General features: G+C 31.2%; 1 protein-coding gene across 1 annotated transcript in view; it reads left to right on the plus strand.

Annotated features, from left to right (window-relative positions):
• The window catches only part of PHC2 (polyhomeotic homolog 2), a 218,668-nt gene that overhangs the window by 139,201 nt on the left and 63,339 nt on the right, over positions 1 to 16,128 (plus strand). The window lies entirely within an intron of this gene.

Raw genomic sequence — 16,128 nt, forward strand, 5'->3', positions numbered from 1 at the left:
TTGTATGCAGATATTTTGCAATATATTCTAATGAAAAACTGGCATCCTCTAATGCATTAGTGAACTTAGGTAACTTTAGCCCAGTTTCTAATGCTGTAAACTGTGCAACACGAATATCCATTATAAGTTGTCTATGGAGATGTTTTATGGTACCACCAGTTTACACAGTGCCCCCTGCAAAGATACTGCCAATGAACCAATCAGGAGCCTCTGTAGCGTCCAATCAGCAGCTGCAACTTATCTGTCTTCACTAATGCAAAAATATCTTGTTCTAACAAATCAGAGCATGGAACATTTTCATTAGAATGTACCTTTAAGTGTTAAAGTGATGGTAAATTTTGCCAGTGTACAATTAATAATTGTAAAAAATGTAAGTTTATTCATCAGTTCTTTTATGCGCCAAACAAATGATATACTTTAATTATAGATCCTTTTTTTTTATCACACCTCTGTCTGCCCGTCACTCAAATGTTTGTTTGTTTTTTCCGTGCGGCATCCAATCACATTGCGTGGTGTGCGGCACTTAACAAAAAAATAATGGCATGTAGCAGAGCGGCTAATGTGCTCTAAATCCGCACAGGCTGAGGATAGGAAATGTAAGGGCAGAGGTAGCACACTAATACGGTACGGATTCAAATCATCATTTTTTAAAAAGAGGATTTAAAAGCGGTTTAAGTATTTGACATACATTTAAAGAGACGTGAAACGCAAATGTTATCTTTAATATTTGAGATATAGCATTTGATTTTAAATAACCAATGTACTTCTATTGTTTATCTAATTTGTTTTGTTCTCTTTGTATCCTTTGTCAAAAAAGAAGATCTAGCTAGCTCCCAGTAGTATATTGCCAATTCTTCAACAAAGGATACAATGAACTTGTTTAAAATTGTATGTTCTATCTGAATCATGAAAGACAAAAAATGGGTTTTATGTCCCTTTAAGAAATCTCCTTTAAAATGACCAAATTTCCAATCACTTCAATATACACTATACAAGCAGAAGCAGAATCACTTTACTGTGAATTTAAAGCCTTTGGGGGATATTTATCAAGCTCCGAATGGAGCTTAATGCCTAGTGAGCCTGCAGGTTCGCCAAAAACAGCAGTTATGAAGCAGCGGTCACAAAGACCACTGCTCCATAACCCTGTCCGTCTGCTCTGAGCAGGCGGACAGACATCGCCGGAAATCAACCGGTGCAATGCTGAATACGGGGAGCGTATTGCTCGCCGTATTCAGCGAGGTCTGTCGGACCTGATCCGCACTGTCGGATCAGGTCCGACAGACCTTGATAAATAGAGGCCTTTGTATATAAACAGATCTCCATGGTAGTTTCACAAATAGTGTTGTGTGCAGTTTAGATTATGACCTAGGAATATGTGACCCACACTTTAAAGTAGCCACTGACATTGTAATATAAAATGTTAAACAAGCACTTTGCAATATACTTTTATTACTTATTTTGCCACCTTTGCCTTTTTTTAAAGGTATATTAAATACTTATTGTTTTCGTGTGACATTTGTGCTTTGTCTCACTCTCCCTAGAGAAGCCAAAAAGCAAAGTCTGTAACTTAGTATTTCAAAGTGCTGCAAAGTGCCTACACCAGCTGTTTGATTTGCAGCATTTACAGGCTCCAGAATGTGCTTCCCGTCCTGTCTAGGGAGCGTATGACAAGCACCATTTTTACAAAAAGCAATAGATGTTTGATGTCCTTTTAACAAAGAGTTTGCTAACAAAATGACAGTGACTGGCTGTTTCTACTCCAGTAACAAATGCTAATACTGCAAGTGTTGGACTATTGATGATTAGACTATTTAAATGCATTACTGTCAGTTCACTTGGCAGGTTTATTATTATGAGAACAGGGATCAAGTGGATATGTGCAGGTTTAGTTTGATAGACTTCCTTCAGCCCCATTTACAGTTACTGTGCGTTCACACCCAGGTGCCCCCTGGCCCTTTGTATTGACAAAGAAGTGACCCTTTACCCTGTATTCACACATTATGGACCATGACTCTCAGTAAACTATTGATCCCAGTTCCCTGGATTCACAAACTAGTGACAATAGACCATGGAATTAACATGCTGTTAGACCCTTGTTTTCAGATCTGCTGCTGTCACACTCTAGTGAAACTGACCCTTTTTATTTGTACAGTAGTGAGTCTTTATTTACACGATGACCATAACCCACTGTATTGGTACACTAGTGATCCCGGATCCATCAGTGACTCTTATCACCTGTGATTACAATTTGTGTTATTTATACACTAGTGATCCCAGATCCATCAGTGACTCTTATCACCTGTTATTACAATTTGTGTTATTTATACACTAGTGATCTTAGATCCATCAGTGACTCTTATCACCTGTGATTACAATTTGTGTTATTCACACACTAGTGATCTCAGATCCATTAGTGACTCTTATTACCTATGATTACAATTTGTGTTATTCACACACTAGTGATCCCGGATCCATCAGTGACTCTTATCACCTGTGATTACAATTTGTGTTATTCACACACTAATGATCCCAGATCCATCAGTGACTCTTATTACCTATGATTACAATTTGTGTTATTCACACACTAGTGATCTCAGATCCATCAGTGACTCTTATCACCTGTGATTACAATTTGTGTTATTCACACACTAGTGATCCCAGATCCATCAGTGACTCATCACCTGTGATTACAATTTGTGTTATTCACACACTAGTGATCTCAGATCCATCAGTGACTCATCACCTGTGATTACAATTTGTGTTATTCACACACTAGTGATCCCAGATCCATCAGTGACTCATCACCTGTGATTACAATTTGTGTTATTCACACACTAGTGATCTTAGATCCATCAGTGACTCTTATCACCTGTCATTACAATTTTTGTTATTCACACACTAGTGATCTTAGATCCATCAGTGACTCTTATCACCTGTGATTACAATTTGTGTTATTCACACACTAGTGATCTTAGATCCATCAGTGACTCTTATCACCTGTGATTACAATTTGTTATTCACACACTAGTGATCTCAGATCCATCAGTGACTCTTATCACCTGTGATTACAATTTGTGTTATTCACACACTAGTGATCTGAGATCCATCAGTAAGTTTTATCAACCTGTGATTACAATTTGTTTTATTCACACACTAGTGATCCCAGATCCATCAGTGACTCTTATCACCTGTGATTACAATCTGTTATTCACACACTAGTGATCCAAGATCCATCAGTGACTCTTATAACCTGTGATTACAATTTGTTTTATTCACACTCTAGTGATCTCAGATCCATCGGTGACTCTTATCACCTGTGATTACAATGTTATTTACACACTAGTGATCCCAGATCCATCAGTGACTCCTTTCACCTGTGATTACAAATTGTGTTATTCACACACTAGTGATCTTAGATCCATCAGTGACTCTTATCACCTGTGATTACAATTTGTTATTCACACACTAGTGATCTCAGATCCATCAGTGACTCTTATCACCTGTGATTACAATTTGTGTTATTCACACACTAGTGATCCCAGATCCATCAGTGACTCTTATTACCTATGATTACTCTAGCCTGCCTTGCCGGCTCCTCAAATTAAAATCAATTATCCCATCCCTCTTAACACAATCCCTGTATTCACACCCTGGAGACACTTTCCTTGTCTTCCAACATTAATGTTATCCTGATTCTTTATTCACTCTCTAGTGACCCAAATCACCCACATTAATTTGCTAGCAGTTTCTTAAAGGGACAGTTTAGTCAAAAATGTCCTCCCCTTTAATTTGTTCCCAATTATCCACTTTACGTGCTGAAGTGTATTAAATTGTTTACAAGCATTTCTATTACCCTTATATTGGCATTTGAAATAGTTTATTTAGCCTGTGGTATCCCCACCCATCCTGAAAGTTTTTGGCCTCAAGGCCAATCTGTGTTAACACAGCCAGCAGAAGAAATTACACTCCTAGTGAGGTATAGAAGAGATAAGGTAATAAAATGTTAATTTCCCATTGTTCTCTCCAAGTATTGTTGATTTGTTTATGGACAGATATAAGATAAATAAGCAAGTATATTTACACAATATGATAAAGTAATGAGATCTGATTATACCTACAGATATAAGATAAAGACACATGTATATGTACACAATGTGATACAGTAATGAGATCTAATTATACTACAGATATAAAATAAAGACACATGTATATGTACACAATGTGATACAGTAATGAGATCTGATTATACCTACAGATATAAGATATAGACACATGTATATGTACACAATGTGATAATGTAATAAGATCTGATTATACCTACAGATATAAGATAGACACATGCATATGTACACAATGTGATAAGTAATGAGATCTGATTATACCTACAGATATAAGATACAGACACATGCATATGTACACAATGTGATACAGTAATGAGATCTGATTATACTACAGATATAAGATAAAGACACATGTATATGTACACAATGTGATATGGTAATGAGATCTGATTATACCTACAGATATAAGCTACAGACACATGTATATGTACACAATGTGATAAAGTAATGAGATCTAATTATACCGACAGATATACGATACAGACATATGTATATGTACACAATGTGATACAGTAATAAGATCAGATTATACCTACAGATATAAGATAAAGAAGCATGTATATGTACACAATGTGATACAGTAATGAGATCTGATTATACCTACAGATATAAGATAAAGACACATGTATATGTACACAATGTGATACAGTAATAAGATCTGATTATACCTACAGATATAAGATACAGACACATGTATATGTACACAGTGTGATACAGTAATGAGATCTGATTATACCTACAGATATAAGATACAGACACATGTATATGTACACAATGTGATAAAGTAATGAGATCTGATTATACCTACAGATATAAGATAAAGACACATGTATATCTACACAATGTGATATAGTAATGAGATCTGATTATACCTACAGATATAAGATAGACACATGTATATGTACACAATGTTATACAGTAATGAGATGTGATTATACCTACAGATATAAGATAAAGACACATGTATATGTACACAATGTGATAAAGTAATAAGATCTGATTATACCTACAGATATAAGATAAAGACACATGTATATTTACACAATGTGAAACAGTAATGAGATCTAATTATACCTACAGATATAAGATAGACACATGTATATGTACACAATGTGATACAGTAATGAGATCTGATTATACCTACATATATAAGATAAAGACACATGTATATGTACACAATGTGATACAGTAATGAGATCTGATTATACCTACAGATATAAGATAAAGACACATGTATATGTACACAATGTGATACAGTAATGAGATCTGATTATACCTACAGATATAAGATAAAGACACATGTATATGTACACAATACAGTAATGAGATATGATTATACCTACAGATATAAGATAAAGACACGTGTATATGTACACAATGTGATAAAGTAATGAGATCTGATTATGCCTACAGATATAAGATACAGACACATGTATATGTACACAATGTGATACAGTAATGAGATCTGATTATACCTACAGATATAAGATAAAGAAGCAGGTATATGTACACAATGTGATAAAGTAATAAGATCTGATTATACCTACAGATATAAGATAGACACATGTATATGTACACAATGTGATACAGTAATGAGATCTGATTATACCTACAGATATAAGATAAAGAAGCAGGTATATGTACACAATGTGATAAAGTAATGAGATCTGATTATACCTACAGATATAAGATAAAGACACATGTATATGTACACAATGTGATACAGTAATGAGATCTGATTATACCTACAGATATAAGATAAAGAAGCATGTATATGTACACAATGTGATACAGTAATGAGATGTGATTATACCTACAGATATAAGATAAAGACACATGTATATGTACACAATATGATAAAGTAATGAGATCTGATTATACCTACAGATATAAGATAAAGACACATGTATATGTACACAATGTGATACAGTAATGAGATCTGATAATACCTACAGATATAAGATAAAGACACATGTATATGTACACAATGTGATAAAGTAATGAGATCTGATTATACCTACAGATATAAGATAAAGACACATGTATATGTACACAATATGATAAAGTAATGAGATCTGATTATACCTACAGATATAAGATACAGACACATGTATATGTACACAATGTGATACAGTAATGAGATCTGATTATACCTACAGATATAAGATAAAGACACATGTATATGTATACAATGTGATAAAGTAATGAGATCTGATTATACCTACAGATATAAGATAAATACACATGTATATGTATACAATGTGATAAAGTAATGAGATCTGATTATACCTACAGATATAAGATACAGACACATGTATATGTACACAATGTGATAAAGTAATGAGATCTGATTACACCTACAGATATAAGATACAGACACATGTATATGTACACAATGTGATACAGTAATGAGATCTAATTATACTACAGATATAAAATAAAGACACATGTATATGTACACAATGTGATACAGTAATGAGATCTGATTATACCTACAGATATAAGATAAAGACACATGTATATGTACACAATGTGATACAGTAATGAGATCTGATTATACCTACAGATATAAGATAAAGACACATGTATATGTACACAATGTGATATGGTAATGAGATCTGATTATACCTACAGATATAAGCTACAGACACATGTATATGTACACAATGTGATAAAGTAATGAGATCTAATTATACCGACAGATATACGATACAGACATATGTATATGTACACAATGTGATACAGTAATAAGATCAGATTATACCTACAGATATAAGATAAAGAAGCATGTATATGTACACAATGTGATACAGTAATGAGATCTGATTATACCTACAGATATAAGATAAAGACACATGTATATGTACACAATGTGATACAGTAATAAGATCTGATTATACCTACAGATATAAGATACAGACACATGTATATGTACACAGTGTGATACAGTAATGAGATCTGATTATACCTACAGATATAAGATACAGACACATGTATATGTACACAATGTGATAAAGTAATGAGATCTGATTATACCTACAGATATAAGATAAAGACACATGTATATCTACACAATGTGATATAGTAATGAGATCTGATTATACCTACAGATATAAGATAGACACATGTATATGTACACAATGTTATACAGTAATGAGATGTGATTATACCTACAGATATAAGATAAAGACACATGTATATGTACACAGTGTGATACAGTAATTACATCTGATTATACCTACAGATATAAGATAAAGACACATGTATATTTACACAATGTGAAACAGTAATGAGATCTAATTATACCTACAGATATAAGATAGACACATGTATATGTACACAATGTGATACAGTAATGAGATCTGATTATACCTACATATATAAGATAAAGACACATGTATATGTACACAATGTGATACAGTAATGAGATCTGATTATACCTACAGATATAAGATAAAGACACATGTATATGTACACAATGTGATACAGTAATGAGATCTGATTATACCTACAGATATAAGATAAAGACACATGTATATGTACACAATACAGTAATGAGATATGATTATACCTACAGATATAAGATAAAGACACGTGTATACGTACACAATGTGATAAAGTAATGAGATCTGATTATGCCTACAGATATAAGATACAGACACATGTATATGTACACAATGTGATACAGTAATGAGATCTGATTATACCTACAGATATAAGATAAAGAAGCAGGTATATGTACACAATGTGATAAAGTAATAAGATCTGATTATACCTACAGATATAAGATAGACACATGTATATGTACACAATGTGATACAGTAATGAGATCTGATTATACCTACAGATATAAGATAAAGAAGCAGGTATATGTACACAATGTGATAAAGTAATGAGATCTGATTATACCTACAGATATAAGATAAAGACACATGTATATGTACACAATGTGATACAGTAATGAGATCTGATTATACCTACAGATATAAGATAAAGACACATGTATATGTACACAATGTGATAAAGTAATGAGATCTGATTATACCTACAGATATAAGATACAGACACATGTATATGTACACAATGTGATACAGTAATGAGATCTGATTATACCTACAGATATAAGATAAAGACACATGTATATGTACACAGTGTGATACAGTAATGAGATCTGATTATACCTACATATATAAGATAAAGAAGCAGGTATATGTACACAATGTGATAAAGTAATGAGATCTGATTATACCTACAGATATAAGATAAAGACACATGTATATGTACACAATGTGATACAGTAATGAGATCTGATTATACCTACAGATATAAGATAAAGAAGCATGTATATGTACACAATGTGATACAGTAATGAGATCTGATTATACCTACAGATATAAGATAAAGACACATGTATATGTACACAATGTGATAAAGTAATGAGATCTGATTATACCTACAGATATAAGATAAAGACACATGTATATGTACACAATGTGATAAAGTAATGAGATCTGATTATACCTACAGATATAAGATACAGACACATGTATATGTACACAATGTGATACAGTAATGAGATCTGATTATACCTACAAATATAAGATAAAGACACATGTATATGTACACAGTGTGATAAAGTAATGAGATCTGATTATACCTACAGATATAAGATAGACACATGTATATGTACACAATGTGATACAGTAATGAGATCTGATTATACCTACAGATATAAGATAAAGACACATGTATATGTACACAATGTGATACAGTAATGAGATCTGATTATACCTACAGATATAAGATAAAGACATGTATATGTACACAATGTGATACAGTAATGAGATCTGATTATACCTACAGATATAAGATAAAGACATGTATATGTACATAATGTGATAAAGTAATGAGATCTGATTATACCTACAGATATAAGATAAAGAACACATGTATATGTACACAATGTGATACAGTAATGAGATCTGATTATACCTACAGATATAAGATAAAGACACATGTATATGTACACAATGTGATAAAGTAATGAGATCTGATTATACCTACAGATATAAGATAAAGACACATGTATATGTACACAATGTGATACAGTAATGAGATCTGATTATACCTACAGATATAAGATACAGACACATGTATATGTACACAATGTGATACAGTAATAAGATCTGATTATACCTACAGATATAAGATAAAGACACATGTATAGGTACACAATGCGATACAGTAATGAGATCTGATTATACCTACAGATATAAGATACAGACACATGTATATGTACACAATGTGATACAGTAATGAGATCTGATTATACCTACAGATATAAGATAAAGACACATGTATATGTACACAGTGTGATACAGTAATGAGATCTGATTATACCTACAGATATAAGATAAAGACACATGTATATGTACACAATGTGATAAAGTAATGAGATCTGATTATACCTACAGATATAAGATAAAGACACATGTATATGTACACAATGTGATACAGTAATGAGATCTGATTATACCTACAGATATAAGATAAAGACACATGTATATGTACACAATGTGATAAAGTAATGAGATCTGATTATACCTACAGATATAAGATAAAGACGCATGTATATGTACACAATGTGATACAGTAATGAGATCTGATTATACCTACAGATATAAGATAAAGACACATGTATATGTACACAATGTGATACAGTAATGAGATCTGATTATACCTACAGATATAAGATAAAGACACATGTATATGTACACAATGTGATACAGTAATGAGATATGATTATACCTACAGATATAAGATAAAGACACATGTATATGTACACAATGTGATACAGTAATGAGATATGATTATACCTACATATATAAGATACAGACACAGGTATATGTACACAATGTGATAAAGTAATGAGATCTGATTATACCTACAGATATAAGATAAAGACACATGTATATGTACACAATGTGATATAGTAATGAGATCTGATTATACCTACAGATATAAGATACAGACACATGTATATGTACACAATGTGATAAAGTAATGAGATCTGATTATACCTACAGATATAAGATAAAGAAGCAGGTATATTTGCACATATGTGATAAAGTAATGAGATCTGATTATACGTACAGATATAAGATAAAGACACATGTATATGTACACAATGTGATACAGTAATGAGATCTGATTATACCTACAGATATAAGATAAAGACACATGTATATGTACACAATGTGATAAAGTAATGAGATCTGATTATACCTACAGATATAAGATAAAGACACATGTATATGTACACAATATGATAAAGTAATGAGATCTGATTATACCTACAGATATAAGATAAAGACACATGTATATGTACACAATGTGATACAGTAATGAGATCTGATTATACCTACAGATATAAGATAAAGACACATGTATATGTACACAATGTGATACAGTAATGTGATCTGATTATACCTACATATATAAGATAAAGAAGCAGGTATATGTACACAATGTGATAAAGTAATGAGATCTGATTATACCTACAGATATAAGATAAAGACACATGTATATGTACACAATGTGATACAGTAATGAGATCTGATTATACCTACAGATATAAGATAAAGAAGCATGTATATGTACACAATGTGATACAGTAATGAGATGTGATTATACCTACAGATATAAGATAAAGACACATGTATATGTACACAATGTGATAAAGTAATGAGATCTGATTATACCTACAGATATGAGATAAAGACACATGTATACGTACACAATGTGATACAGTAATGAGATCTGAATATACCTACAGATATAAGATAAAGACACATGTATATGTACACAATGTGATACAGTAATGAGATCTGATTATACCTACAGATATAAGATAAAGACACATGTATATGTACACAGTGTGATAAAGTAATGAGATCTGATTATACCTACAGATATAAGATAGACACATGTATATGTACACAATGTGATACAGTAATGAGATCTGATTATACCTACAGATATAAGATAAAGACACATGTATATGTACACAATGTGATACAGTAATGAGATCTGATTATACCTACAGATATAAGATAAAGACATGTATATGTACACAATGTGATACAGTAATGAGATCTGATTATACCTACAGATATAAGATAAAGACATGTATATGTACACAATGTGATACAGTAATGAGATCTGATTATACCTACAGATATAAGATAAAGACACATGTATATGTACACAATGTGATAAAGTAATGAGATCTGATTATACCTACAGATATAAGATAAAGACACATGTATATGTACACAATGTGATACAGTAATGAGATCTGATTATACCTACAGATATAAGATAAAGACACATGTATATGTACACAATGTGATAAAGTAATGAGATCTGATTATACCTACAGATATAAGATACAGACACATGTATATGTACACAATGTGATACAGTAATGAGATCTGATTATACCTACAGATATAAGATAAAGACACATGTATATGTACACAATGTGATAAAGTAATGAGATCTGATTATACCTACAGATATAAGATACAGACACATGTATATGTACACAATGTGATACAGTAATGAGATCTGATTATACCTACAGATATAAGATAAAGACACATGTATATGTACACAATGTGATAAAGTAATGAGATCTGATTATACCTACAGATATAAGATAAAGACGCATGTATATGTACACAATGTGATACAGTAATGAGATCTGATTATACCTACAGATATAAGATAAAGACACATGTATATGTACACAATGTGATACAGTAATGAGATCTGATTATACCTACAGATATAAGATAAAGACACATGTATATGTACACAATGTGATACAGTAATGAGATATGATTATACCTACAGATATAAGATAAAGACACATGTATATGTACACAATGTGATACAGTAATGAGATATGATTATACCTACAGATATAAGATACAGACACAGGTATATGTACACAATGTGATAAAGTAATGAGATCTGATTATACCTACAGATATAAGATAAAGACACATGTATATGTACACAATGTGATACAGTAATGAGATCTGATTATACCTACAGATATAAGATACAGACACAGGTATATGTACACAATGTGATAAAGTAATGAGATCTGATTATACCTACAGATATAAGATAAAGACACATGTATATGTACACAATGTGATACAGTAATGAGATCTGATTATACCTACAGATATAAGATAAAGAAGCATGTATATGTACACAATGTGATACAGTAATGAGATCTGATTATACCTACAGATATAAGATAAAGACACATGTATATGTACACAATGTGATACAGTAATGAGATCTGATTATACCTACAGATATAAGATAAAGACACATGTATATGTACACAATGTGATACAGTAATGAGATCTGATTATACCTACAGATATAAGATAAAGACACATGTATATGTATACAATGTGATACAGTAATGAGATCTAATTATACCTACAGATATAAGATAAAGACACATGTATATGTACACAATGTGATAAAGTAATGAGATCTGATTATACCTACAGATATAAGATAAAGACACATGTATATGTACACAATGTGATAAAGTAATGAGATCTGATTATACCTACAGATATAAGATACAGACACATGTATATGTACACAATGTGATAAAGTAAAGGGAACTGATTATACCTACAGATATACGATACAAACACATGTATATGTACACAATGTGATACAGTAATGAGATCTGATTATACCTACAGATATAAGATACAGACACATGTATATGTACACAATGTGATACAGTAATGAGATCTGATTATACCTACAGATATAAGATAAAGACACATGTATATGTACACAATGTGATACAGTAATGAGATCTGATTATACCTACAGATATAAGATAAAGACACATGTATATGTACACAATGTGATACAGTAATGAGATCTGATTATACCTACAGATATAAGATAAAGACATGTATATGTACACAATGTGATACAGTAATGAGATCTGATTATACCTACAGATATAAGATAAAGACATGTATATGTACATAATGTGATAAAGTAATGAGATCTGATTATACCTACAGATATAAGATAAAGAACACATGTATATGTACACAATGTGATACAGTAATGAGATCTGATTATACCTACAGATATAAGATAAAGACACATGTATATGTACACAATGTGATAAAGTAATGAGATCTGATTATACCTACAGATATAAGATAAAGACACATGTATATGTACACAATGTGATACAGTAATGAGATCTGATTATACCTACAGATATAAGATACAGACACATGTATATGTACACAATGTGATACAGTAATAAGATCTGATTATACCTACAGATATAAGATAAAGACACATGTATAGGTACACAATGCGATACAGTAATGAGATCTGATTATACCTACAGATATAAGATACAGACACATGTATATGTACACAATGTGATACAGTAATGAGATCTGATTATACCTACAGATATAAGATAAAGACACGTGTATATGTACACAGTGTGATACAGTAATGAGATCTGATTATACCTACAGATATAAGATAAAGACACATGTATATGTACACAATGTGATAAAGTAATGAGATCTGATTATACCTACAGATATAAGATAAAGACACATGTATATGTACACAATGTGATACAGTAATGAGATCTGATTATACCTACAGATATAAGATAAAGACACATGTATATGTACACAATGTGATAAAGTAATGAGATCTGATTATACCTACAGATATAAGATAAAGACGCATGTATATGTACACAATGTGATACAGTAATGAGATCTGATTATACCTACAGATATAAGATAAAGACACATGTATATGTACACAATGTGATACAGTAATGAGATCTGATTATACCTACAGATATAAGATAAAGACACATGTATATGTACACAATGTGATACAGTAATGAGATATGATTATACCTACAGATATAAGATAAAGACACATGTATATGTACACAATGTGATACAGTAATGAGATATGATTATACCTACATATATAAGATACAGACACAGGTATATGTACACAATGTGATAAAGTAATGAGATCTGATTATACCTACAGATATAAGATAAAGACACATGTATATGTACACAATGTGATACAGTAATGAGATCTGATTATACCTACAGATATAAGATACAGACACAGGTATATGTACACAATGTGATAAAGTAATGAGATCTGATTATACCTACAGATATAAGATAAAGAAGCAGGTATATGTACACAATGTGATAAAGTAATGAGATCTGATTATACCTACAGATATAAGATAAAGACACATGTATATGTACACAATGTGATACAGTAATGAGATCTGATAATACCTACAGATATAAGATAAAGACACATGTATATGTACACAATGTGATAAAGTAATGAGATCTGATTATACCTACAGATATAAGATAAAGACACATGTATATGTACACAATATGATAAAGTAATGAGATCTGATTATACCTACAGATATAAGATAAAGACACATGTATATGTACACAATGTGATACAGTAATGAGATCTGATTATACCTACAGATATAAGATAAAGACACATGTATATGTACACAATGTGATACAGTAATGAGATCTGATTATACCTACATATATAAGATAAAGAAGCAGGTATATGTACACAATGTGATAAAGTAATGAGATCTGATTATACCTACAGATATAAGATAAAGACACATGTATATGTACACAATGTGATAAAGTAATGAGATCTGATTATACCTACAGATATAAGATAAAGAAGCATGTATATGTACACAATGTGATACAGTAATGAGATGTGATTATACCTACAGATATAAGATAAAGACACATGTATATGTACACAATGTGATAAAGTAATGAGATCTGATTATACCTACAGATATGAGATAAAGACACATGTATACGTACACAATGTGATACAGTAATGAGATCTGAATATACCTACAGATATAAGATAAAGACACATGTATATGTACACAATGTGATACAGTAATGAGATCTGATTATACCTACAGATATAAGATAAAGACACATGTATATGTACACAGTGTGATAAAGTAATGAGATCTGATTATACCTACAGATATAAGATAGACACATGTATATGTACACAATGTGATACAGTAATGAGATCTGATTATACCTACAGATATAAGATAAAGACACATGTATATGTACACAATGTGATACAGTAATGAGATCTGATTATACCTACAGATATAAGATAAAGACATGTATATGTACACAATGTGATACAGTAATGAGATCTGATTATACCTACAGATATAAGATAAAAACATGTATATGTACACAATGTGATACAGTAATGAGATCTGATTATACCTACAGATATAAGATAAAGACACATGTATATGTACACAATGTGATAAAGTAATGAGATCTGATTATACCTACAGATATAAGATAAAGACACATGTATATGTACACAATGTGATACAGTAATGAGATCTGATTATACCTACAGATATAAGATAAAGACACATGTATATGTACACAATGTGATAAAGTAATGAGATCTGATTATACCTACAGATATAAGATACAGACACATGTATATGTACACAATGTGATACAGTAATGAGATCTGATTATACCTACAGATATAAGATAAAGACACATGTATATGTACACAATGTGATAAAGTAATGAGATCTGATTATACCTACAGATATAAGATACAGACACATGTATATGTACACAATGTGATACAGTAATGAGATCTGATTATACCTACAGATATAAGATAAAGACACATGTATATGTACACAATGTGATAAAGTAATGAGATCTGATTATACCTACAGATATAAGATAAAGACGCATGTATATGTACACAATGTGATACAGTAATGAGATCTGATTATACCTACAAATATAAGATAAAGACACAT

The sequence above is a fragment of the Bombina bombina genome, chromosome 8, assembly GCF_027579735.1.
Source record: "Bombina bombina isolate aBomBom1 chromosome 8, aBomBom1.pri, whole genome shotgun sequence".
Classification (NCBI taxonomy): domain Eukaryota; kingdom Metazoa; phylum Chordata; class Amphibia; order Anura; family Bombinatoridae; genus Bombina; species Bombina bombina.